The following is a 26,695-nucleotide window of genomic DNA, read 5'->3' on the forward strand; positions in this document are numbered from 1 at the left end:
TTTTCTATTGTGATGGAACAACTGGTGAAGAGCCACCAGTTGGAACTTTGAGTTCAAGTTAGACAAGCTCATATATTTTAAAGTCCAAAATGTCTTACATAGAGTCAGATTCCAGATACAAGTCAAGGTCGCTAGTACCCCCATAAATGTAAACACATGCTTAAAATGTATTTTTAGATGAGAATTATAAAATATTTTATACCTAAAATTTTTTTCTTGGAAGAGATAAGTCTGTAGAAGAAAAGTTAAGAAAAAGATCCCTACGTACTTACTGCTCAGGGCTAGATTTAGGGCCCCTAGCTTCACAAAGTTGTTAGCATTAGAATTTTATGGACCTGATGATGATCATACTGATTGATGGACACTGGGAATAACTAAGGAAAGAATGACAAACAGGTGTCTCAAGGCTGCTTAGATGAACTTCAGAAAATCAGGAATAGGCAGTTAATCAATCAGACTCAAGGAGGGGAGATCTTTCCAGAGGGGAGATTAAAACAGCAGTGAATTTCAATCTATGGCTTGTGACATCTTTATGGGGGGGAGGGAGGATTAGATTACCCTTTCATAGGGGTTGCCTAAGACCCTCTGAAAACACAGATATTTACATTATGATTCATAATAGTAGTGAAATTACAGTTATGAAGTAGCAATGAACATAATTTTACTGTTGGAGTCACCACAACATGAGAAACTGTTTTAAAGTGTCTCATACCTAAATGCCCTTCGACTGAAGAACGGATTAGGAAAATGTGGTACATTTACACAATGGAGTACTACACAGCAGAAAAAAATAACGACATCTTGAATTTTGTAGGCAAATGGATGGAGCTATGAAACATCATTTTGAGTGAGGTAACCCAGAACCAGAAAGATAATTATCACATGTACTCCCTCATAGGTGGGTTTTAAACATTAAACAAGAAAACCAGCCCACAACTCACAATCCCAGAGAACCTAGACAACAATGAGAACCCTACATGGATCTAATCTACACGGGAAGTAGAAAAAGACAAGCTCTCCTGAGTAAATTGGGAGCATGGGGACTTAGGGAGAGGGTTGAAGAGGAGGGGTGAGGCAGGGAGGGCAGCATAGAAAAATGTAGAGCTCAATAAAAATAAATTTAATAAAAGGGTCTCAGCACTAGGAAGGTTAAGAACTACTGATCTAGGGAATGTAAAAAACATGTTCAGGGTTAACCTCACTCTGTGTGCATGTGGGTACTCATCTGTGCCTCTCTCTGTGAGTCATATTTGCTCCCTCCTTTGTCCATTGCCTTCTCTGCTCTGTGTGTGCATGATTAACACGGTCTTCCTTGCCTATCTTTATTGCTGTTCCTGGAAGTGAGATAAGAGATACTTCATTGAATCATGCAAAGTTGTTTATGTTTTTTAAGTTTGCTTGGACAATGGGCAAAAGTTTAGATTATAGAATTTTAGCAAGTGTTACAGGGTTCATCTACTTGATGAGTGAGCTTTTCTCATAGTAGGTTAGAGCACAGTTAGAAGGTGTGTTCATCCTTGACCCCCATGGGTATGATGGAGGAACCCACAGAGACAGCTGACCTGAGCTTGTGGGAGAGCTTGTGGACTCTGAACCGACAGATAGGTCCAACAGCCTGTGTGTGACAGTTCCGTAGCTTGGTCTGTTCCTGGGGCTCCTAGCAGTGGGATCCGGACCTGGCCCTGGTGCTTTGCTGGCTTTGGAGGACCATGCTTGGTTGCCTCACCCAGCCTTGATGCAGGGAGAGAAACTTGGTTCTGCCACAAATCGATGTGGCATGTTTTGTTCACACCCATGGGAGACTTGCCTCTTTCTGAACAGAAATGCAGGAGGAGAGGATAGGGAAGGGGATAGTTGGGAGGCAGAGGGGAGCAACGGGGATTGGGGGCGAGAATGGAGAAGAAACTGTTGTTGGTATGTAAAATAAATGAAAAACTTTAATTAATAAAAAAAATGTGTTTAACATGATAGCAGGCTAGCACTGTATCACATGGACTCTAATAGCATTGCCATGATTTCTCAAGTTAATTATAGTGTAGAAAATGTTATTCAGTTGCCATACATAGCTGGTTAAGAAGCCATTTTGCACATATATGTCAGATACAGTACTTAATGTTTAGTATAGCACTTGTCATATCAATCCTCATTTGAGAAGACATTTAGATCCCATTGTTTTATAATCAGTAACTCAGTAGATATCTACCTTTCTCTGAGAGAGATGGACAATTACGTTCTTTTCCATAGTGTGAAGGTATTTGGTGGAAAAACAAACAAACCAACTGCTGCACAAGGACCTCAGTGCATGAAGATCTATTTTCCACTGGAGGTGCTATATTCTGCTTGTCAGTGCTGAGACACAGTGATACCTTCAAACCTTCCTGCTAAAGATGCTATAACCTCTGCCCCATTGGCTCCCTGACCGCCCATAGAGACCATAGGTATAATATAAAATTCTACCCAAGAGAGTAGTTTCCCTATATGCCTGAAACGTGTATTAGTCTTCAAAGAAAAAAAGATGACTTAGCAAAAGTACATTTGGGAAAAGAATTTATCATATTAAATTATAAATCAGTGATTTTATAAAGTGTTTTCTGAAAAACCCAGGAGAATGGGTTGTTGGTGCTCAGTGAGGAATAGGGAGATTGCCCTAGAATTCCCACTAAGTGGGTTGACTTCAGCTGGTACTGTATTTCTAAGGGAAGGCTAGCTGATGAAGCAGGCAATGTGCTGATCTGTGCTCTGACACGCACAGCTCTGTTTGCCAAGGACTAATTCTTCAAATAACCCTGGTATAAATGATGTGTTAGAACGGTTCCTGGAAGCACTTTTATTTTATCCATTAAATCCAAGTGACATATGGACTTACTAAATAAACAAAAACAGCAAAAACACAGGAAAGATGCATGAAATAAAAAGAAAAATAATTCCCTTTTCACGTTTCATATTCCAGTCAAGTCTCCAAATTAATTATTATAAGTCATTGTTATAAGTTATTTGTTCTATATCTGATTATAAAATAACATGGGCACCCGATTTACAAATGCCTAGATTCTTTTTAGGTGTATAAAATTAAAACTTGGGTACACTCATGCTTTGCTTTTTCACCCAATAATGCTCGTTAGAAATGTGTACTTGCATACAGATATCTAACTCATTTCATTCCATGGCTACATAATATATAATATGTACAGGTATCATATATGCCTATTATAAGGCAATGAACCAGTGGTCCATGTGCAGATATTCACCAAGTTGATTTGTGTCTTGCTATCATAGTCAATATTGCAGCAAAATAATATATACAGAAAATTTTGTTTACTTTTTAGAGTATACAAGATGGGCTCTATGTCAAAGAGGAACACAACCGAGCATGTTATAAATGGCATTATACATTTCCTTTCCTAATGAATATATGTTTTTCTCTCCTTCCTCATGGAAACTGACTGTTACTGAAAAGGGATATTTTTGCTAACCTGATGAATGGATAATGTTTACACTTGAAATATTTAATTTATGAGTGTAGTTTTAATTTCTTTATTTTCCAAAGAGCTATATCACAGATGACCAGACCAGGTTATTATTTCTAAAACCCAATCTCACTCTGTGGCCCAAGCTGAATGTATCAAGTAACTTTTTGGTTGCCGTTATAAAACACCATGACCAAGCGAACTTACAGCAGAGTTTATTTGGGCTGACGGTAGCGGAGGGACAGGAGTCTATCGTGATCAATGGGGTACAGAAAAAAGCAGTAGGCATGATGGCAGGAGCAGGAAGCTGAGAGTTTATACCTTTAAATGCAAGCACAAAGCAAAGAGCGTGAACTGGACACAGGGTGAAGTTATATAATAGCTGTATCACTTAAACCTCCTCCAAACAGCACCACCACCTAGGGGCCAAGGGTTCAAACACCTTATGTGGTGATGCCAGTGGGGTGCCAGCATTCAAACCAGTGCAAATCAGAGGACTGAAACTGAGCTATCTATCCCAGGCTGACCTCAAATTCATGATTGTCTTGCTACAGCTTCCCAGGTGCAGACAAGCACATGCTACTCTACCCAACATCAAGGGACACTGACTGGAAGTCATTGGGAAAACAGATTATTTTTTTCTTTTGTGGATGTCAGATTCTCATTTCTGTTCACATTGAATATTCTCTTTCTCTCCCCTGCTTCTCCCTTGTCTCAGCCTTCCCATCCACTGCCCCTATCATGGGGTTAAATTTTTTCCAGCATTTGATATGAGTATTTGGCATCTGAATTCACATTCTCAAGTTTATACTTGTTCAGCAAGCAATTTACCTACTGTGCCATTTCTCCAGCCCCCATTTAATCTCTTTGAATATCTTCTTTTTCCTTGCCCTGTTTTTTTTTTTTTTTTTTTTTTTTATTATATATTTTTTTTATTCTTTTTTAATTAAAATTTCCAACTGCTCCCCGTTTCCCATTTCCCTCCCCTCCTCCCACACATTGCCCCCTCCCCCCTCTCCCCTCCCCTATCCCCACTCCTCTTCTCCTCCCCCCAGTCCATTCCCCCTCCCTCTCGCTACTGAAGAGCAGTCCAAATTCCCTGCCCTACAGGAAGACCAAGGTCCTCCCACTTCCATCCAGGCCCAGGAAGGTGAGCATCAAAACAGGCTAAGCTCCCACAAAGCCAGTTCATGTATTAGGATCGAAACCTAGTGCCATTGTCCTTGGCTTCTCATCAGCCTTCATTGTCCGCCATGTTCAGAGAGTCCAGTTTCAACCCATGCTTATTCAGTCCCAGTCCAGCTGGCCTTGGAGAGCTCCCAATAGATCAGTTCCACTGTCACTGTGGGTGGGTGCACGCCTCGTGGTCCTGATTTCCTTGCTCATGTTCTCCCTCCTTCTGCTCTTCATTTGGACCTTAAGAGCTCAGACGGTTGATCCAAATTGGGTCTCTGTCTCTCTCTCGATCCATCGCCAGATGAAAGTTCCTGTGCCATTCTCCTTGGCCTCTCGTCAGCTCTCATTGTCCGCCACATTCCGAGAGTCCGGTTTTATCCCATGTTTTTTTCAGTAGCAGTCCAGCTGACCTTGGTGAGCTCCCAATAGATCGGCCCCACTGTCTCAGTGGTTGGGTGCACCCCTCATGGTCCTGACTTCCTTGTTCATGTTCTCTCTCCTTCTGCTCCTCGTTATAACCTTGGGAGCTCAGTCCGGTGCTCCAGTGTGGGTCTCTGGCTCTATCTCCATCCATCGCTAGATGAAGGTTCTATGGCGATATAATTGGAATCTTGGGGGTGGGGTGGGATGGGGATGAGGGGTGATGGGGAGAGAAAAGTGTGAAGGAGAGGATGAGGGGAACTGGGGGAATCGGGGTGAATGGGGATAAAGAAAGGTTGGATAGGGGAGCAGGGAAACTCATACCTTAGGTAAGGGAGCCACCTAAGGGGTGACAAGAGACTTGAACTTGGAATGGCTACCAGATGCCCAGGGCAATGTCCCCAGTTAGTTCATTGGGGCACCTGAGGATAGGGAACCTGAAATGAACCTATCCTATAATCTTACTGATGAATATCTTGCATATCGCCATAGATCCTTGCCCTGTTTAATGGGTTTCTCCTCACCCCCTCTGTTCACTTCAGGTGTAACCTGCTCTGAGGACATTTGCTTGTCTCATCTCTGCTATCACATACACATTGCCTGATTAGACTTAGTCTCTCTTCTCTTTCTCAATTTGTATGCTACCCCCAAAGTCCCAGTCCTACAGCTCCATACTCCAGATCAGAGATTTCCTGCATCAAAAAGTGAAAATCACAGCTGCCCATAATAAACACTCAATAGTGTTTACAGAATGAATGGACAGATGGGGTTATAATTTGAGGAATGAGACATTTAGTTTGGTAATTGGAGGACTGGGAAAGAAGTCGAGCTGACTATTACTCAGTATGTAAGGTCTGACTTCGACTTTGGCGATTTCAATAATATCAATAACCAGAAACAAAATTTTAAAAACTCCCAGTCTGCTTAAAGGAGAGCTTTTTTCTTCAAGTTCATTACTTGCGTTGATATTTTACAGAAAAAAAAATCTTTCTAGGTGTCAAGTGGACTTTACATCATGGTGTCCCTAACATCTGCCTCTCATACTCAAAAAAAAAAAAAGTATACAAGGGTTGTCAAGAGACTTGAACCTGGAGTGGCTACCTGGTGCCAGGGCAATGTCCCCAGTTATTTCCTTGGGCAGCTGAGGATAGGGAACCTGAAATGACCCTATCCTATAGCCATACTGATGAATATCTTGCATATCACCATAGAACCTTCATCTAGCGATGGATGGAGATAGAGACAGAGGCCCACACTGGAGCACCGGACTGAGCTCCCAAGGTCCTAACGAGGAGCAGAAGGAGGGAGAACATGAGCAAGTAAGGCAGGACCACGAGGGGTGCACCCACCCACTGAGACAGTGGGTCTGATATATTGGGAGCTCACCAAGGCCAGCTGGACTGTGACTGAAAAAGCATGGGATAAAACCGGACTCTCTGAACATGGCGGACAATGAGAGCTGATGAGAGGCCAAGGACAATGGCACGGGGTTTTGATCCTACTTCATGTTCTGGCTTTGTGGGAGCCTAGACAGTTTGGATGTTCACCTCCCTAGACCTGGATGGAGTGGGGAGGACCTTGGATTTCCACAGGGCAGGGAACCCTGACTGCTCTTGGGGCTGGAGAGGGAGGAGAAGAGGAGTGGGGGAAGGGGGAGAGGGGCGGGAGGAGGGGGAAGGAAATGGGAGGCAGGGAGGAGGCGGAATTTTTTTTTTCAATAAAAAAAAACAAAAAAAAATATACATTAAAGAGATAAAAAAAAAGTATACATTGAGTGGAATCAATGTCACAGATACGACAAAAATGGAAGGTTTCCAAACTGGGAAGCTTTCCTGAAGCCCCCAAATGTAGTCTCATGTCCAGAGAAAAACTGTGTTAGCCTGAGTGGGGTGGATAGACCTACATGGAAGCAACAAACATCAGCAGACTTACATGGATTCATGGTCCATTGCTCCTTGAGGCCTGGAATACTTGATAAACTGCAGAAGATGAGGCTTTAATTGTTTATCTTCATTTCCAACTCAACTGGGTTTAGAATTGAAATATACCATTAGTGATATCTTCAAGGGTGTTTGTTCAAAAGCTGACCTGACTAGGGAGGATTCACCCTGTGTATAGACAGGACTATGCCCTGAAAATGGGGTTCTGGACCGAATAAAGGGAGATAATAAATTGAGCACTGGCATTCAACATTCAGGCCTTCCTAGCATAAGGACCTCCAACCCCTTAAACTGCAGCCTAGACTAAATCCTTCCTTTCTTAAATTGTTCTTATCAGTAGCTGATGATCACAGTAACAAGAAAACAAACTGATACAGGGGTTAGACTATTTGCAAGTGGCTCAATGAATCTGATTTTAACAAATTTCTCTATTGTTCCTTGGAGGACTCATTTATCCCCATGCTTCTTGGAGCAGAGGTGGGGAAGGGGTTCTGTATATGAATTTGAGTGTGTCTATCAGGCTACGAAAACACTTATATTATCAGATAAAGGATACCTATTCCCTCTCTTTTGGGGGGGGGATTTTTGAGACAGGGTTTCTCCGTAGCTTTTGGTTCCTGTCCTGGAACTAGCTCCTGTAGACCAGGATGGCCTCAAACTCACAGAGATCCGCCTGCCTCTGCCTCCCGAGTGCTGGGATTAAAGGCGTGCGCCACCACCGCCCAGCTATTCCCTCTATTTTTATTTCAATAGTCACAAATCACCTTTTGGCAACTTAATTTTTTTGTAGCTAAATTGCTGTAGAAACTGCCCACAAAGCCAATAGGCACTGCTTGCTGTCTATTTTCTATGATGTTTTTCACTGAAAATTAACTAATGATCATGATTGTTTTATCAGTGATATTTAAATTGTCATTATTACTTTTATGGTTGCAGTGATAAAGTAGTCCACAAAAGAGGGGTCAAAGCAGAAAAAGGTTAGTTGGTTCGTGCTTCAAGGGTACAGTTTATCACGACAGCTGGTCACATGGCTTTGAAGTGTGCAGGGAGAGAATGGTGACATTGTTTGACTTGCTTTGTCCCTTGTATTCTGTCTAGGACCCAAGCCTATGGAATGGTGTTACCTACATTTAAATGAATTTTCCCACTTCATGTAACCTAATCTAGATAATCTCTTACAGGTTGCCCAGAGGCTTGACAATATTCTGTCAAGTCAACAGTTAAGAGTAACCAGTACAACAATAAATTCTCTGAAGCATTAGCTAGACCCTAAATATCAGAGCTACCTAGTTTGAAAATTGACTATATTTCGCGTCTAAATATAACTTCAATTTTTAAGCCAGTACTGGAGACAGCCATGGCAAAAGATACAGGTTGTTTTGCATATAAGCTTCAAAAATGAGTTCAAATGTACATCTCTTTCATGTTTCAATTCAAAATGATGTTATAATTGAGAAACATATGCCCCATGACATCACCCTTAAGATGAAGCCATTTAGTTACAACACAAATATAAACCACACTGAGGTGAGAATTGAATTCACTATATATAAATATATATACTTATGTCAGCAGAGACAAACTAAATTAGAAGTAAGAAATGAGAAATGTGGTCTTGGAATTGGCTATGATGAATGACCTACTTTTGGGGGGGGGAAGTTCGTTTTTGACTTGCAGGAACTGAGTTTCCCTCAGCACATGAGTCTTCTATCCCAACACATCTTGCAGGCCAGATGGTGTTCTTTTGGGATGACTTTCATTTGATTTTCTCCCTTCTTTAGAAATATTTCTTTCTTTTTCACCATGTCAGAAAGTGACGATGTCCTTGGGATCGTTTTGTCCAAATGCTTTTCTTCATAGCGGTGGCAATTCTATGAGGACACTCGTTGGAACAGGGGCCGCTTGTTGGTTCCTGGCCACCCTGCTAGCTTAGAGCAGAAATAATCACACAGAAATTGTATTAATGAAATCACTGCTTGGTCAATTAGCTTTAGCTTCTTATTGGCTAATCTCTTACATATCAATTTAACCCATTTCTATTAATCTATGTATTATCATGTGACAGTGGCTTACCGGCTAAAGTTTCGGCATGTCTTACTCTGGCAGCGGCTCATGGCTTCTCTCTAACTCCTTCTTCCTTCTCCCATGCTATAGGCCAAACCAATTTTCTTTATTCATTAACCAATAAAATCAGCACATAGACAGGAGGGCCTCCCACATCAGACTCTATCAGAACAATGTATATTTTAGAAAAAATAGAAGTGTATTCCTGTTTGGTAAAGATGTTGAAATTTTGCTTGAAGAAATGGATAAACAAATTCCTTTCTTCATTCATGACTAAGATGTTCATACATGAAAAATTAACAAATTTGTTCTGGAGAGTGATGAAATAATAATGGACCAGAGCAATGAACTGAGCGTGAGTTATGGGAGACCTCAAATGCCACTTTCTGGGATGTTTCTGAACACAAGCTTGGGAGCCAAGGAAGAGAGGCATCTAACAATGGGCAGTGTGACTTCAGGAGCAAAACAGAAAGAGAAGAGAAAATGGGTAGTCTCTGTTTCTAATAGCACAGCCAAATGAAGGGTAGATTTAACTATCTGTTGGAATGAAAAGATGCCCAAGGGCAGCAGTAGTGAATCAAAGTTAACCAAAAACCAAATATCATTAAGACGTGGAACTTACTGTGCCAAAAGAGAACCTGGTCATTCCCCCAAAGCTGGAATTTCCCATTGCTTATTTTTCCTGAATTAGTCTTTCAGCCTCAGTACATCTATCACTCATTCCCTATTGAAGCTTGTGTGGGAACCTTTTTAGTGCTTACATCTCCTTACGGGGTGCCTCCACTGCAGAGAGTGGGGTCTCCCTACTGCCAGTCACCTGTTGTTGTCTATAAATTTTCCATTGCTCCATATGCTTCAGAAGCTACCTCAAATGGAGCTGTATTGGAAAGTTGCTTTTTAGTAAAAGTGCACTCATTGTCCTTAACTGTAGGATGGATTTTCTAATGTTTGGGGTTTCCAGTTGGTGGAAGAGCTATACTCCCAAGTCGAGGCCAGCAGCCTGTACGGCAGTCTTAGTATGCTATTGCAGGGAAACACAAATTTGAAATCTGGGAATACCATAAAGCAATTTAGCTCACGACTGCAATGGCTCACTACCATTGCACTCATACCAAATTTACACCACACAGAAAGTAACTTCCAAGCCTCCTTCTCCATCTCTTTCCAATTATCTAATCAGGCACACAAGTTGTTGGGGAATTTCTCTTCACTAGTCTCCAACACTGTATCCAAACACAGTGCACATTAGGCCAAGTATCTGTTATCACCCTCCATAAACTCTTCATCAAATGCTGTTTCTGCACTGGAGTTTGGATTCATGGAGTCCTCAAAGTCACTTTAACTCCCCATTATATGGTGTGAGTCAGCCAAGTCAGATGCCCAAGCACCTGAGGACTTGTTACTTTTGGAAACAGTTTTAAAGATAAGAGCTGGACAAACCCACAGATCACTTTACCAAGTTATATGCATGTTCACATGGTAACAAAGACTTCTCATGATTGTTTTAAAATGGGGAAGACTGGCCAATATAATGTCACATTGTTAAATCTTTCGGCAAGGGCTAATATGTTGGTGGCCTAGAGTAAGATAAAGTATTTCATCAAATCCGTTTTTTTCTTCTAGAAAAAGGTCTTTATTTATTTTTTTAATTAATTAATTAATTTATTTATTAAAGATTTCTGCCTCCTCCCCACCACCACCTCCCATTTCCCTCCCCTCCCCCAATCAAGTCCCCCTCCCTTGTCAGCCCAAAGAGCGATCAGGGTTCCCTGCCCTGTGGGAAGTCCAAGGACCACCCACCTCCATCCCGGTCTAGTAAGGTGAGCATCCAAACTGCCTAGGCTCCCACAAAGCCAGTACGTGCAATAGGATCAAAAACCCATTGCCACTGTTCTTGAGTTCTCAGTAGTCCTCATTGTCCGCTATGTTCAGCAAGTCCGGTTTTATCCCATGCTTTTTCAGACCCAGGCTAGCTGGCCTTGGTGAGTTCCCGATAGAACATCCCCATTGTCTCAGTGTGTGGGTGCACCCCTCGGGGTCCTGAGTTTCTTGCTCGTGCTCTCTCTCCTTCTGCTCCTGATTTGGACCTTGAGATTTCAGTCCGGTGCTCCAATGTGGGTCTCTGTCTCTGTCTGTTTTCATCGCCTGATGAAGTTTAATATTTAGGAGGATGCCTATATGTTTTTCTTTGGGTTCACCTTCTTATTTAGCTTCTCTAGGATCACGAATTATAGGTTCAATGTCCTTTATTTATGGCTAGAAACCAATTATGAGTGAGTACATCCCATGTTCCTCTTTTTGGGTCTGGGATACCTCACTCAGGATAGTGTTTTCTATTTCCATCCATTTGTATGCAAAATTCGAGAAGTCATTGTTTTTTTACCGCTGAGTAGTACTCTAATATGTATATATTCCACACTTTCTTTATCTATTCTTCCATTGAAGGGCATCTAGGTTGGATGTGGCTTTCAATATCCTTCTTTTGTCCTTTCCACCAGCCCCAATCCATCTCTCAAGCACCTCAAAGGGACTGATAGTGGCTTGACAGAAGTCAGCAACCCTTGCTTTCAAGAGTCCTTCCTTTCTCCCTTTCCTTAATCTCTCTCTCTTGTTCCTTTTTTCAGAGCCTCTGCCAAATAAGAACAGTTTATATTGACTTTAATTTCATAGCAGGCAGTAGAAAAATAGTCAATATTAGTGATCAGATAACTCTTTTGTCAATATACAGGAGGATTACCTTCAGTAAGCATGATTCCCCACAAGATTCTAAGTATTCCTTTCGCCTCACATTTAAATTTAAGGATTTGTATTATTTAGATGATATTGTTATTTTATTCTGCATGCTGAGTATGACTTTCACAGTGTGACACTGGAATTATATAAATGAGTGGGCTTGATATTATTATATTTGTTAATAGGGCGTATTAATGTAACAGTGTTCTTCTCACCTGACTTCTACATAATTAAAATCTTCTGAAGGCACTCATGTTATTTTCCCCTCATGCTTTGGGACCGCCGTGTGTCTTTACTTCTAAAAATATCTGGGGTTTAATTTGTAGTCAGAGCATGTGGCTCTTCCACCCTCTGGTTGTAACGAATATGATCACACATAAGTCTTTCTGTCACCGGTGCTCATACTTTGAGGATTTTAATATCTGCTTTACTCTTCATCTCTCCCACGACTTTGCCCATAAACTTGAAAAAATTTAATTTCCGAAGAACATAAACTGTCCCACAGATGAAGCTCAGCTTCCCAATCATTCTTAATCAAATTAGTTTTATACTGCTAAGTATTGCTTTCTCTTACATGTTAAATTAAAAACAATAACTCTGACATTGTCCTCCGCAATTACCCCTTCTGCTTCCACTGTCTCACTCACTTACTCTCATTTTGTCATTACACAGACTGTTTAATTAGCAGAAATTTCTAGATCTTTGTTCTCTTTAATTTTAGTTGATCAACGAAAAGATCCACTGCATTGCTTTTACAACCGGATACTATATTCCCTCCATCAACAAAATTCCAGAACAAACAATGCAATTCTGAAGTCACCATTTCTGTTTTTACACTTCTGATTTGTTAGAACTTAGCACCATCTCTTATTTTATTCTATCTTCTCTTTGTTCACATGGTCACTAATAACTTTCCAAGGAACTATAAAAAACACCTCTCTGATGGGCTCCTTCTACACATCTCTCTGCCTTTTTAAAAATTTGTACTCCTGGAGTCATGAATCACTATTTACAGCACACATGTTGAATTTCTTTATCTTTATGGTCTCTTTGGATAATAGCATTCATGCCTACAACTTCCAGGGATACTGTCACAGTGAGGACATCTAGTGATTTTTCTCTTGAGCTCTCAAATAATGTCTCAATATTGCTGGGCATTTTGCGTAGACATTTAGCATCCCAAATGTAAAAGTTTGATAGGGGAACCAATATTCTGCTGCTCAAAATATCTTTTTTTTTCTATATTGATATTTTGCAAAGCCGAGATGCTGGGGTTCTCCATAAATGGAATAGAGTTTGGTCAATAGACTCAGAAGGACTTAGTGCTGGTATAAATCGAACTTATGGTCAGCAACCACCAGAGCTAACCACTCTGGAAGCCAGTACCAGGTTCTTGTCTCAAGTTCAACAAAGGAAGCATACAAACTACATATGGGTGTAAAAGCAAAAGAAGTGTATTGAAGGGAAGAAGTGGGCGAAATAGACTTGAGCACAAAATAGTCCATGGTTTGGATTAGCATTTTCCAGAGCAGTCCCAAAAGACGGATCTCAAAGTCGGGTTGCTGTTGTTCAACTTTTTGGCTTTTTTAAAAAGGACTTTCAAAGAGGAAGGGGACTTAGGGAGAAGAGTCATGAACTGACAATCAGTGTGCTGTTAGCGATTTTCCTCGGTGATTTCTCTCAAGACCAAGAAGTCTTCAGCTGTAGTTGTCAAGTGGTTGCCAGGAAGCAATGTCAATTCAGTTGGGGAACCCTGTGGGATCATGGAGTCCCATCCTCACTGCCACACCATTGTCTTTGTATTTCATATTCAAATGCCATTGTTCCTAATTAATAGATGTTCAATATGTTCTGTGATTATTCCCCCTTTTCTCAACCCTTCCATATGAATATTGACCAATGGCTATCTAACTCTCTTATATGACTGCTCCACCCACAGAAAGACACAAAAATGACTTCAGCATACAACACAGCTTTAACGGCATACCTCTGTTCACTAGCTTTTTGCTGAGCATGACTATGGTATGTATAAGCTGGATCAAAGTCTTTTCTTGAAAATATCTAGTGTACACTCTCACAGTAGAAGAACAGAAGGAGCACATTTTGGTGACACTGGCATAGACAAGTCAACGAGGTTTATGATCCAGGACTTCTGTTGCTCTCTTGGTTCTGTCGACACCTTCAGTTGTTTAACAATTTTCTTAATGAAGTGACATAAGTCAACACTTTGTGATAAATTCCTCTTATTTTAATTGTTTTTTTGTCCATTTTTTCTTTTACTGGAAATCAAATATCCTTAATAAATGAGACTTTCTAAGCCTGGCTTTAGAGTTATCTTTTTTAAATACTAGAATGTTCTCATTTCTCTTTTAAATTATTCCAGATATTTTTCAAACTGCTGTTTAAACCCTGATTTCCACATCTAAACATATCAGAAGTTGTGGAATCTGAGTTTTCTTCCTCGCTGCTGCGACTTCCTAATTCTTTCCTATATATAGTGGGAATGACAGCTTTATTTCTTGCTCTTATGGAATCTTCCTGGCCTTTCTTGCACCTCCCCCCCCCCAGCTCTGGGATGCCAGAGACTCTCAGATGAGACCTGATCAAAAGGCCATGAGCATCTGCAGGCAACACTGTGAAGTGAAGAGTGATAGGAGCCAGGGAATTTTTAGAAAGATGATATTTTCCATGCAGCCTCCATGAGAAAATATACCCTGACCAAAGAGGATGTCATGACCTGGTAAACTGTAGTCAGAATCAAAGGAAGGAGCCACAACATTTGAAGTGTTCGAAAATAAACATGGCATCCCTCTCACTTGGAGTTATATGCTTAGCAGCAGCAAAGGAATAAAACCTCAGGTCAGCAGGAAGACAGCAAGAATGTAAGAGCCAATGACATTCGCCTAAGTCCCTGAGGAAGATTAAGACATTAGACACAAGCCTGCCATGGCTGAATAGAAGAAAATGGGGTCTTGGAGTTGACTCCCTCTGATTAACTTTGGGGCAGAAGAACTTCTGCGACCTTTCTGGGTTGTGATTGCAATAGCTGCTAAGGTGGCTAAAGATAAGGTCCAAGCAAGAGATTAGGAGCAATAAGAGCTGTCTGGAATCTGGTCCCAGTGTTGTTTAAGAGTTGTGAGAGTCTGTCTTGGTGGACAGGAATGTGCATGTGTGACTAAGAAGCTATGGAACAAAATGTGTTAATTAAAATATAAATTTGGCAAGCATGAAAACTTTGGACAACTTTTAAAGCTTTTAAAATGTTGCCATTTCTGTCTGCCCTTAGGTTCTTATTGACTTCCTCAATTGCCATCTGTTAGGTGAACGGTGATAATAAAGTAGAATATTTGCCCAAAGAGTTTTATATTAAATCTGCTTTTTTTAAAAAATGAATCCACTTGGGATGGTTTATTTCTACTTATTCTCTTTGAATTTTTGAGTATTGATTTGTCCGAGCCAACTTACCGTGTTCTTTGGGTGCAGTCAATATTCTGAGCTTTACTTTGGTCACTGTTTCCGTGTTCCCATGAGGCTGCAAATGAAATCCAGAAACCACTCTTACTTCGTGAAAATCATGTGCTTGAAGTGATGATGGACGAGGAAGGTGCTTTTAGGAGCTTGGTGTGGATGTCCGCTCTTACTTAGCATCTTCGTTTCTGACAGCGCTGTTGGCTTTTGGCAGAGTTCAACAACTCCTCTGTGGTATTTCTATAGTGGTTTGTGGTTACATGATTTATTTTCTCCAATGTTACATTCATTAAGACCAAAATACAAAAGCAAATCAATGAGAATATTAACCAAAATTCGAAAGTATATTTCCTGCTTATTTATTTTCCCACATCCTCAGCAGTGGATATGAAAATGTGGGTGTATTAAGACAGTCATTTCTTAGAGCATATTTCTAAGCTCACTTCTTTGTGCTGAAAACTTGCACCTAGCACAAAGAAAGAGGTTTCAGATGCTGTGAGATCACGCTTGATTAAGTTCATAGAAATCACAAGAAAAAAATGACAGTTAAGGCTTCAATCTAAAACAAAGCAAACTTGTAGCTACTGAGACATAAATGAACCCCATAAAAAAGTGGCATCCACCTAGAGGATGAGATTTAAATAGGTAAGACGTGAATGGATATCAATTTGGGCTGGGGACAATAGGGTCACAAAGAATTTTGTCCAGAATTTCTCTATGAGAGTCCTTCTGGTTCTATGATTTATTTTTTTAAGAAATATTTTTTTTATTATGTTACATCCCTAACAAAATTTACCCTCCCTCCTCCCCTCCCATTCCTTTTCCCAGCCTCCCCTCTGACTCATCCTCAATCCTTTCCTCTTCTGTTTCTTTCAGAAAGGGGTAGGCCTCCCACGGGTATCAAAAAACACGGCATATCAAGTTGCCTTATGACTAAGCACCTTCCCTCGTATTTAGGCTGTACAAGGCAACATAGTGCAAGGAACAGGTTCCTAAGAGTTAGCAGTGCATTAGGAAGAGCCCCTGGCTCCTTTGTTAGGAATCTCACGAATAGACCAAGCTACACAACTGCCACATATATGTAGAAGGCTTAGGTTGGTCCCATTAAAGCTTCTGCATTGCTGGTCTGGGTGCAAACTTGTACAGTCACTTTGGAAATCATTATGGGAAGCTTTGCAGAAAATTGCTAACCAACCTACCTCAAGACTCAGCAATGTCACTTTCAGGCATATACCCAAATGATGCTTGATTACATGCAAGGACACTTGCTAAACTATGTTCATAGCAGAGTTATTTGTAAGAACCAGAACATGGAAACAACATAGATGCCCCTCAACTGAAGAATAGATAATGTGATACATTTACATGATGGAGGATTACTCAGCTGTTAAAAACAATGACATGAGGAAGTTTGAAGACATATTGATGGAACTAGAAAAAATCATCCTGAGCCAAGTAGCCCAGACCCAGAAAGACAAGCATGGTATATACTCACTCATAAGTGGATATTAACTGCAAAGTAAAGGATAATCATGCTACAATCCATACATCAGAGAGGCTAAGAATCAAAGAAGGCCTAAGAAGGGGGTTTGGGGAATGCAAGAATCTCTCTGCGAAGGGGAAATAGAAGCAATCTCATGAGTGGAATGGGAGCAGGAGGGTATAGGAATTTGAGAGATCACATTGAGTGGTGGGTAGAAAGGGAGAATACTGAAAGAGATGACTTGGAATAGAGTGGAAAGGGAGCCAGCCTTTTTGGGAACAGGTAGAAATCTAGTGCAAAAGTAACTCCCATGAATCTACAAGGAAGACCCAAGCCAAGATTCCTAGCAGCAGCATATGGCATGAACTAGCCATTACCTGAATCAGATGGTAAATACTCCAACTGGCAGCAGAGAAACAAAAGTTAGACTGACGTTAGGGAAACCTGCTGAAGAGACAGAGGAAGGATTGTAGGAGTCAGAGAGATCAAGGACATCATAAGAAAGCCCACAGCAACAACTAACCTGGCTCATAGGAACCTACAGAATCTGAGCTACGATTTATAATCAAGGACTAGCCCACTACTACAGAAAGTACAGCTCCTTACAGCTGCCTGCTAGTGTACTGGGTTTTCAGGTTTGGTTCTGCTTTCTGTTCTTTTTGGCCAAAGCAAATAGTTGTTATCATCTCTGTTTCCTGTGACTGTTATTATTGCCATTCATCTCTCCAGAGAGTTTTACAGGCGAGCATAAATCTACCCCTAATACCAGATAAGAGAGCCATTCAGAGAAGTATGCAGACACTTAAACGAAAAGTGGTGCCCTTTCAAGCTGAGTTATATTAGTTTGATAAAACTTAAATTTATGTTTCTGCGTCTTAAGGGATACAGCAGTTAGTGTATCACTCAGATAAATTAACGTTTCAAATATAAAAACGTGTATGTTGGTGGTCATGTTTGAAGATCATGTTGTCAAACATGTAAAGCACATAAGCACAGAAAGGACATCTGGTGGGCATTATGCAGAAACATACCCTGAGTCAAGAAGCTGTCCCATATGGATATAACAACTCCTGTTTGCTCTCCTTGATCTGGTCTCTTCTCCTCTTCCAGTGTGTGTGAGTGGTAAACGGGCTTTTGCCTCAGAAGACGTGAATATTTAGCTTCTGATAAGGAAACTGAGATCTTCATACTTAATGAAGCCTTTCATATTCAAACGATTGGGAAGTGGTACTGCCAGAATTCTGACTCACAGCCCCAGCTATTAAATGAAATTCCACCCTGCCTCCTATGGTATCTTAAATCTGAAATACGAAGTTATATCACAATGCATAATTCATTCTCACATGGAGAGGAGGAAATAAGCCAAATGAGATCTAATTTTAAAAAGAAGAAAATAAGAGCTGCGAGATCGCTCTGTCTGTAAAGTGTTCGCTGAGAAGCCATGAACACCTAATGTCACTCCTCGGAACCTGCAGAAAAAGGGCACACGTGGGGGTCTGCAATTCCAGAGACAGGGAGGAAGAGACATGTGAATTCTTGGGGCCCACTGGCCAGTCTGCCTAATCTACTTGGGGAGTTCCGGGTGAGTGAGATACCCTGTCTCAAAGGCAATGATGAATGATAGTCGAGGTATGATATCTGAGATTGTCCTAAGGCTTCCATGACACGCCCACACATGTGTACAGGCGTCTGAGTGCAGAGACAAAAACCATCACATATGAGGGAAACTACATAAGGACAAATGGGCTTTGTTGAAGTGGGAGCGGCGGAGCTGCGTCCCCGGTATACCCGAAATAATTACACGGAAACCGTATTCTTTTAAATACTTCCTGGCCCATTAGTTCCAGCCTCTTATTGGCTAGCTCTTACATATTGATCTAACCCATTTCTAATATTGTGTGTAGCACCACGAGCTGGCTTACCAGGAAAGATCTTAACCTGCATTTGTCTGGAGTGGGAGAATCATGGCGACTCACTGACTCGGCTTCTTTCTCCCAGCATTCTGTTCTGTCTACTCCGCCTACCTAATTTTCTGTCCTATTAAAGGGTCCAAGACAGTTTGTTTATTACTTAACCAATAAAACAACAGATAAAAAGATGACCCACCTCCATCAGGGCTTCTCCACAGAAATTGAGGGAGGTACAGTGCCAGAGCCAAAGTGCTGAGAATCAGGACTAACCAACAAGAAGACCATACCTGCTAAAGCTTTACTTCAGAGATAAAAGAGAGATAAAGACATTTCCAGATGAATAAAAGCTGAGTAAATTCATCCCTTCTGTTACTACCAGAAGTGCTAAAGGAATACCTTCACATCCAGTTCAAAGGACTTTAATTCACAAGCAATGTAAAAGCAAAAGCAAACGAAAGTGTAAGTCTCAATGGTGTGAAGTCGAATATAGCGCACTCTGGTACTATAATGGTGTTATACAGATCACTGCTGCCTCTTGTTAGGATACAATACTAACATTAATAACTGTCACCACTATAGTTGGCTAAAGAATACACAATATTAAAATATGCAAATGGAGGACCAGCAAGATGGATTAGCAGCCTGCCCCCAAGCTTGATGACCTGAGTTTGATCTCCATGTGCCACAAATTGGAAGAACTTTACCAAATACTGGATGTTTTCTTCTGGCATCCACATTCATACTGCTGCATGGACATCCTAGTGGTGAGCCGATGTGATTACACAGAAGCACCTAACGCATAAAACTAATACAAATGTAACAACAGAATGGGAACTCAGCAAAAAGTGCAGTTTTGTACTTGATTGAAAGTTATCTTGTTGTTTGTTTAAAACAAGCCATTAAACTATAAAATGCTGTTTGTTTTGCCTGATACCGGTTCTCTCAAATGGGAGCTGAGATACTACTGTTTATGCCTGATCATCCTGGGGGATTTTCCACTGAGACATGGTACACCTTAGAATGAATGACAATGTTGGACAGATGAGAGATGTAGGCTCCACCTTGTTTTTTTTACTTTCAACTAATTCATAGAAGAAAAAAAAACAAATGTGGTTTTTTTCTCTTGATAGATTTTAGGGTATTTCATTCAAAGCCTGGGAGGATGTGAATAGTTCCTCAGGTACTGAGCTGATGCTAAACTTCTGTAGTTGGCAACAATGAGCGTATCCTTGGCCGGATGCTGAGACACCCAGGGAAGATCTTCAGCACTGCTAAGGGATGAGTTGCTGAATTAATTCTCCCAGGGGCCAGATCTAGCCTCTAGCATCTATTGCTAAGAAGGAACACATAATAGAAGCAGAGAATGAAAACATTCCTAGAAACTCATCTGTGAAGAGCTGTAATTTATTGTGTCTATTCAGCATTCCCAGTGAGAGCCGATACTGGGAAGCCTGCCACACCACTCTTGGCCTCTGCCTTCTGGCACAGTACTGTTGGCTCAGATGAACTGCTATGGGCAGCAACTTTTGTCTTTCTGTTCACATACTGCCTAAGGAGTTAGCTAGGAGGAGGTGTAGGCCCAGGGACTATACACAACCTGAGGGGATAGCTTCTAGATAGGAGTGAACACAGCTGGCAGCAATAAACTCACCCAAACCCCACCTTCTAACTTCAACAAAGTTTAAACCACTTGTTTCTCACTTCATTTATCATGTTTATCATTTCAGAAGGACTTTCAGCAAGGACACCCACCTTGCTCTTTCCAGAAAATTCCATTTTGTAGCTGATAAATCTCTTCATATCCGCCAGGTGCACGTATGTCATCCTTCCTCTACACCCACAAACGTAGAGGCAGGAATAGACCAATCCCTGCACCACAAGACACCAAAATGAGGTGTCTGTTACTAGCATGGGGATAGAACAAGAAGGAAAAGAAGAGCCTATAACGTCTGGAAGCCACTGGCAATCAGATGTGTGATTGGAATTTTGCATTTAGGGAATGATAGTCATATGGAGGCCTGCTTCAATTTAATATGCAGAAGAGTACAAAGAGGATATAAATAGATGACAAACATTGGTGCTAGGTGATGAGGCCAGAGAAGTTCATTATACCATTCTATTTGGGTATAGCTGACATTTTCCACATGCTTTTAAATCGTGTAGCTGAGTCTAATTATAAGACTCCAATGTTTAGAGTCTACCCTCTCAACCAGCTATGCATCTAATTATTGACCAATGTCAGCTTGGTTCAGGAAATAAACTTAGAGGTTAGAAATTGGAACAGACGATCAGTTTTTGTTCCTTTCCATTCCTTTCTGAAGTCCTTCTCTCTCACCCCCTTTTTTTCTGACTCCTTCAGAGCTGTATTAAGAGCTGGAAGGAAAGAAAGGGAGTAAGAAGCTGTTGTCTAGGTGTCCCACAAGTGGGACAAACACTGTGCCCTGACTCATTCCCTTTCATTGCTTCACGCTTCCATCTCTTGGAGTCCCAATAGCCCCGATTTCTATGTAGAGCTCTACAGTCTCTGGTTGGTCATTTTCATCCACTTCCACCCTACCTATACCCACCATAACTGAATAGTTTTAATATTTTATGTTAATGATATTTATCTCCTATCAGGAATCCCACTAAGAACACAGTCTTTGCAAAAATTATTCAAGGCAAGTTTTTTTTTTTTTTCTCATATGAAGTGTTCTGTTAGAGGAACACCCACTGTGGCAATAACACCCTTAGGTGATGGGCATCTTCTGCCCTTCTGGCCTTGAGTCAATTTATATCTTGCCTGTATCACTTGGATTTCTCTAGGTGAGAGTCAGATCTATCCCAGCTAGCTGTGACATTATCTGTAAAAACTGGAGAGAAAAGGAGCACACAGAATTCTTCACTTTGCAAATATCCCTAGATAATGTGTGATTGATCTTCCTAGTTCATGCAGGTGCCTTTCCTTTTATGAGGCTTTCTCTAGATTCCACAGTCTAGAAGCTCAGGGGGCTTCTGGGAGAAAACTCTCCTCTTCCTACTCAAGTTAGAGTCATATTCTGTACCTTGGCAACTTCCCCTGAGAGAACCTGTGCTCTCAAACTTTCCATGGTCAATCACTGTCTGCAGTTGCTATAGATGAAGAGTTTGGGGTAAATATGAGCAAGCTGTGTTTTGGATTACCTCTTAGCAAATACTGCCTGGGTGATCTGCTATCTCTTTTTAGAACGCACAGATACTTAACACCCTTTCTTAGCAGCTTTGGAGCTTCTGTCAAAGTTCCAAAACAACAGGGATTTCACACATAGCGATTCTTATATTTGCAATCATTCTAAGGAGATGTTACCCATGACATTTCAGGGGGAAAATGCAAATGTATTACAAAGTGGTGGTGTTGAACTTTTTGCAAAACCTCTAAAGAATTAGTAAAAATCACATGTTAGGTGATTTGCAGCACTCATCACAGGTAAACAACACTGACAGAAATATATAAGCTATGCTAGAAAATGGGTTTATTCATACAGCATAGCTGTCTCAAATCATCTTAAATGTAGAGTGCCTAAGAAATCAATGGGAGTTAAGAAAAGGCTTTGGGTTTAAAATCACAGTCAGAAACCAGGGGTGGGAAAAGGTCAATGTCGAGAGTCCAGTGCCCAACAAATCATGCTCTTGTCTACACAGGCAGTGCCTATCCTAAAAAGCCCAGTTAGCTTTAATAACAAGAGATAAAAAGGAAAAACATATTTGATATCATTTTTATCCATGAAAAGAATTTAAGTCAATTTATTTCTTAATTTTGTCATTGTTCAAATATATATTTTTTGGTTAAATGATTATTTAGAAATTTCAAGATTTATAGGGCTATTACAAAACTCTTTCTTAGCCTGGGGAGATGGTTCCATCAAAAGAGTGTTTGATGATCAAGTATGAAAACCTGAGTTTGACCACCTAGAGCTTATGTATGTACAAAGACACAGGTGGATGCACTTGCCTGTTTCCCCAGCACTGAGGAGGTTGAGAGAAGAAGGTCCCTGTGGCTCATCCAGTGAGGTCAAACCAGTGCTCTTCAACTTCAGTAAGAGGCCCTGTTTCAAAAATTAGGGAGAGGAACAACCGAGGAAGACACTCAGCATCAACACCACATGCACATAGACACAAATAAGCACCAAACTCCATTTTAAGTTCTACCTGCCAGCCATGAGTCTTAAACCACTTAAAGCATTCATCTGCTGGGTTGGCACAGGGTATTTAAGTGCCATCTGGATGGCAATGCTCACTTTGACTCTGGAGATCAGAGGCTGTGGTGAGCCATCTGACTCCCTCTCCCTGTTGGTGCCGTGTTAGAAGGTAGTTGGCAAGGAGGACAGACTGATATGGGAGGGAGAAAAACAAGGTGCGAAACAAAATCTCTTAGAAATCGGCAGTTGCTTGCAGCCTTGCTCGACAGACTACGCACTATATGCTTCTGGTGCATGAATAGGGGAGTGCCTGAACCAGAGGGATTCTCACCCACCCAACCTTAAAGTCACGTTATTAAAGGCAGGTCGCGCTTTTAATTTCTGTGGAAGAAAGACTTGCTTCTGCAACTCATCATCGTAGTAATGGTAACTGTGATGATATTTAATAACACGAATGTGATCCCAGTGCCCCTTGACCTAGGTCAGAGCAGAGGTTCTAAGGGAGTTAAATGACTTGAACAAGGCTGTGGCAGGGAGGAATCCCAGACCTCCCAATCACCATTGGTGCGGGCTTGTGCAGTTCTTCTGGCTGAACTCCCAGTTACGTATCCTGCTTCCTCTTCCTCCTTCACACCCCCTGTCATGAAGGGACCCACAGGAGCTGCAGCTCTGAGGTGAACAGGCTGCTGGGTTAGTCATTTTTCTTTCTGCCTGTCTTAATCCCTTTGAATGTCAGCAGAAACTAGGAGCCAGGAAGAAGCAAGAGTTTCTTCCAAAGCAAATCACTCTCGTGTGCTCTCTCTCTCTTTCTGTCTTGTTCCCTTTGTGTCGCTGTAACTGAATTATTCTCACTGAGCTTACTTGTGTCACACTGAATCCCTGAGCAGCTGTCGAGAACAGACAAGAGAGCAAAGCTACCTTGTACACAGAACTGTGACTCCTGGCATCTTGACATGTCCGGAATGCATCCAAACTGAGATCTTTCCAATTGAGAGGAGGTGAACTTCAGTGGCAGAAGAGGTGGCATTGCAAATATGCTCTGAAGGCACCCTCTCAATTCAATAGATCATTACATGGGAGTCAATACAACGTGCGCGCGAATCAAGTGAGATAATGTCTGTGAACAGACAATGTTGTTCATTTAAAACATACCCCCTAAAGACGAGACTGAGTTAGGTCCCAGGTAGAGTTGTACTGGGTGTAATAACTAAGAGCCAGTCCAGGCCCTCCCACTAACCAGGAGGTAGATGGACACTTATTCCTAGGCAATGCTCCTGCAACAAAACCAACAATTCCTTCAATATTCACATTCTAAGATTCAGTCACATTTAGGGAGTTTGACTTCATTTCTCGCACTGCTATTCTGAGTTGATTTTGACCCAGGCATATGCAATGCTAAATATAATACGTTAACTGCATTTCTGTCTCTAGTTGTGGCTTTTTTTTTTTTTTTAACTAAGCTGAGATGCAGATGAGCCCGTTTGATTCAAAAGTGTGCTGAGCACATTCAGGCTGAACTGCCTGTGACTGAAATCCTTCTGGAATTATCTCTGGAAACAACCCAGGAATCTCAAGTCGAGCTATAATTTTGACAATGGGCTAACTCCAAAGGCAACGTCTGTATTAACTGAGAGAAATGCATGAAGCATTGCCGTACTTCTTTTCAGATCCCTCCTCTGAAGAACGCTTTGGTACAAACAGTGCAAATGCTTGAGAAAGAGTAGTCTCTGGGACAGGGGCAGCCATGAAGCTGTCAGGAGACCATCACTGCAACAGAGGATTAAATTGGTCTCTATTAATGTCCCCAGTGAGCTTGAGTGAGGTAAGTAGCGGAAGTGGAACAAATAGCACCATGGTCTTATGCCAGTCAGAACTTTGATAGCTTGAGCATTGCTGGACATGTGAGCTTGGGCTGAGATGCTCATGCAAAGTGGAAGTAGAGACTTGGTGGCAAATTCTACACCCAACCTGGCAGTTAGGGACCATGGCTCACTAGCTCCCTATGACATCTGGTCATGGCCTCCGATAGACAGTAATCATGGGAAAGCTAAGAAAGTGTATTTCCTGGGCTGTTGTTTATGAATGATTCCTTTAGCTAGAGAAAACCGACTTAGGAAAATATGAATGAATGTGTGACCATGAGTTTTCAGAATAAGGAAAGTCACCATGAATGATCAGAGCATGTCCTTAAGAAGCTCTTGTGTAGGCACATGTTCCATGGAAGGAATGTGTATTTCAGAGACTCTGGCAAGACATTTGGGCAGTGGAAAGGAAAAGAATTTTTAGTCAGTACATATTGCATAGCAAATGACCATTTCCATAAATTTTAGTCAAGGAACAAAGTTTCAGGAGGTCATGTAGTTTAGTTTTCAAGGTATTTCCAAAAATTAGTTTCTGCTTTTACTATTTTCTTTTACAAACATGAAGAAGATCTCACTCAAATGACTTCATCAAATTGCACAATGGGTAACTTGCTGCTTATAATAAGAATATCAACAGGCCAAATCGAATCCATTGTCTTTTCTTGAGTAGCACCATTTTTTGTCTTCACTTAGCTTTGAAAAAAGCAAAGATTTGAAAATAATATTTAAGTGATGTTCAAATTTGAACAACTATCACCAGGTGTAGTTAGTCATCCTGTAATCCCATTTCTTAAAAAGTTGAGACAGGAGGATCGAAGCAAGTGCAAGCCACTTGGATGACATAGCAAGTCCCTGATTAAAAATAATAATAATTGAATAGCTCCTTTAAAAATTCCTCAAAGCTGGACATATAGCTCATTGGTAGAGAACTTGTTTAACATGGGTAAGCTCTTGATTAGATCCCCATCCCTTAATAATCATTTAAATGATTCCCAAACCACAATAACATCTATAAGTACAATGATGGTATTAGTAATAAAACTGATAACAATCCACTAAGTATTTAGCTTATATTGGGAATTATACTGAGCACACAGCACATACTGTCTAATTCCTGCAACTTCTTTTAGGAAAACCATATCTTTTGCCTTAGTTATAGATGAAGGATCTGAAGAGCAACTTATTTAAGTCACTTGAAAATTTTTCCAGGGCTAGGAAATGTTGCACCTTAGGTTTCACTTCTAGTGCTTTTTGTTTGTTCTACAATGCTGGCATCATTATACCATACACACAGTATAATATACACATATTACCAGATTCTAGTTATATTCCAGCCAATGTCGAGTCTAACTTCATTGTCTCTCCTCAAAATTGCTTTCACTACCATGAGAGGTCTGTGTCCTTCAGATCCTGAGGGTTACCTTAAGCAAGACCTTAAGTAAAATAGATCACAAGTCTCTAAAACGGTGGCACAAAGGTTAAGAGATGATGGGGCTCAGTTGTAACATCTCCTATCATCTCCTGGAGGTGACTTGACTTTTCTTGGGTTGAGCTTCTTTTCTGTGTGAGCAGCACCACCTACCTTACGGGGTAGAAAAAATCATGAAAATTAGGTGTATTAACTATAGAAATGGCTTGCAACTTGGGAAGGTCTCTGAGTAGATGGTTGCATTATCTCTGTTTCATGGAGGTATTCCATGCTTGGCTGTGTTTTCCACTTCCCCTTAGCTTTCACCTCAGAAGAACAGATCATTTGAATAATTACTGAGAACCTGTTTTGTCACGTCCTTTCCTGACCACTTGAGAGAGATGCAAAAAATGTAATCCTTGACGTGAAGAAAATTATTTGGCTAGTAAAAGTAAGAGACATGCAAAAATTATAGACATTCCCCCAAATAATAGCAATAGAATGTGATAATAAAAACTTTAACATCATTCCCAGAGAGCAGAGAGGAAGAAATGATTCCACTGGGGAACAGTCAAGACAAGTTCACACAGTGCAGTGAGCAGAACAC

Source organism: Chionomys nivalis, chromosome 19, assembly GCF_950005125.1.
Source record: "Chionomys nivalis chromosome 19, mChiNiv1.1, whole genome shotgun sequence".
Lineage (NCBI taxonomy): Eukaryota > Metazoa > Chordata > Mammalia > Rodentia > Cricetidae > Chionomys > Chionomys nivalis.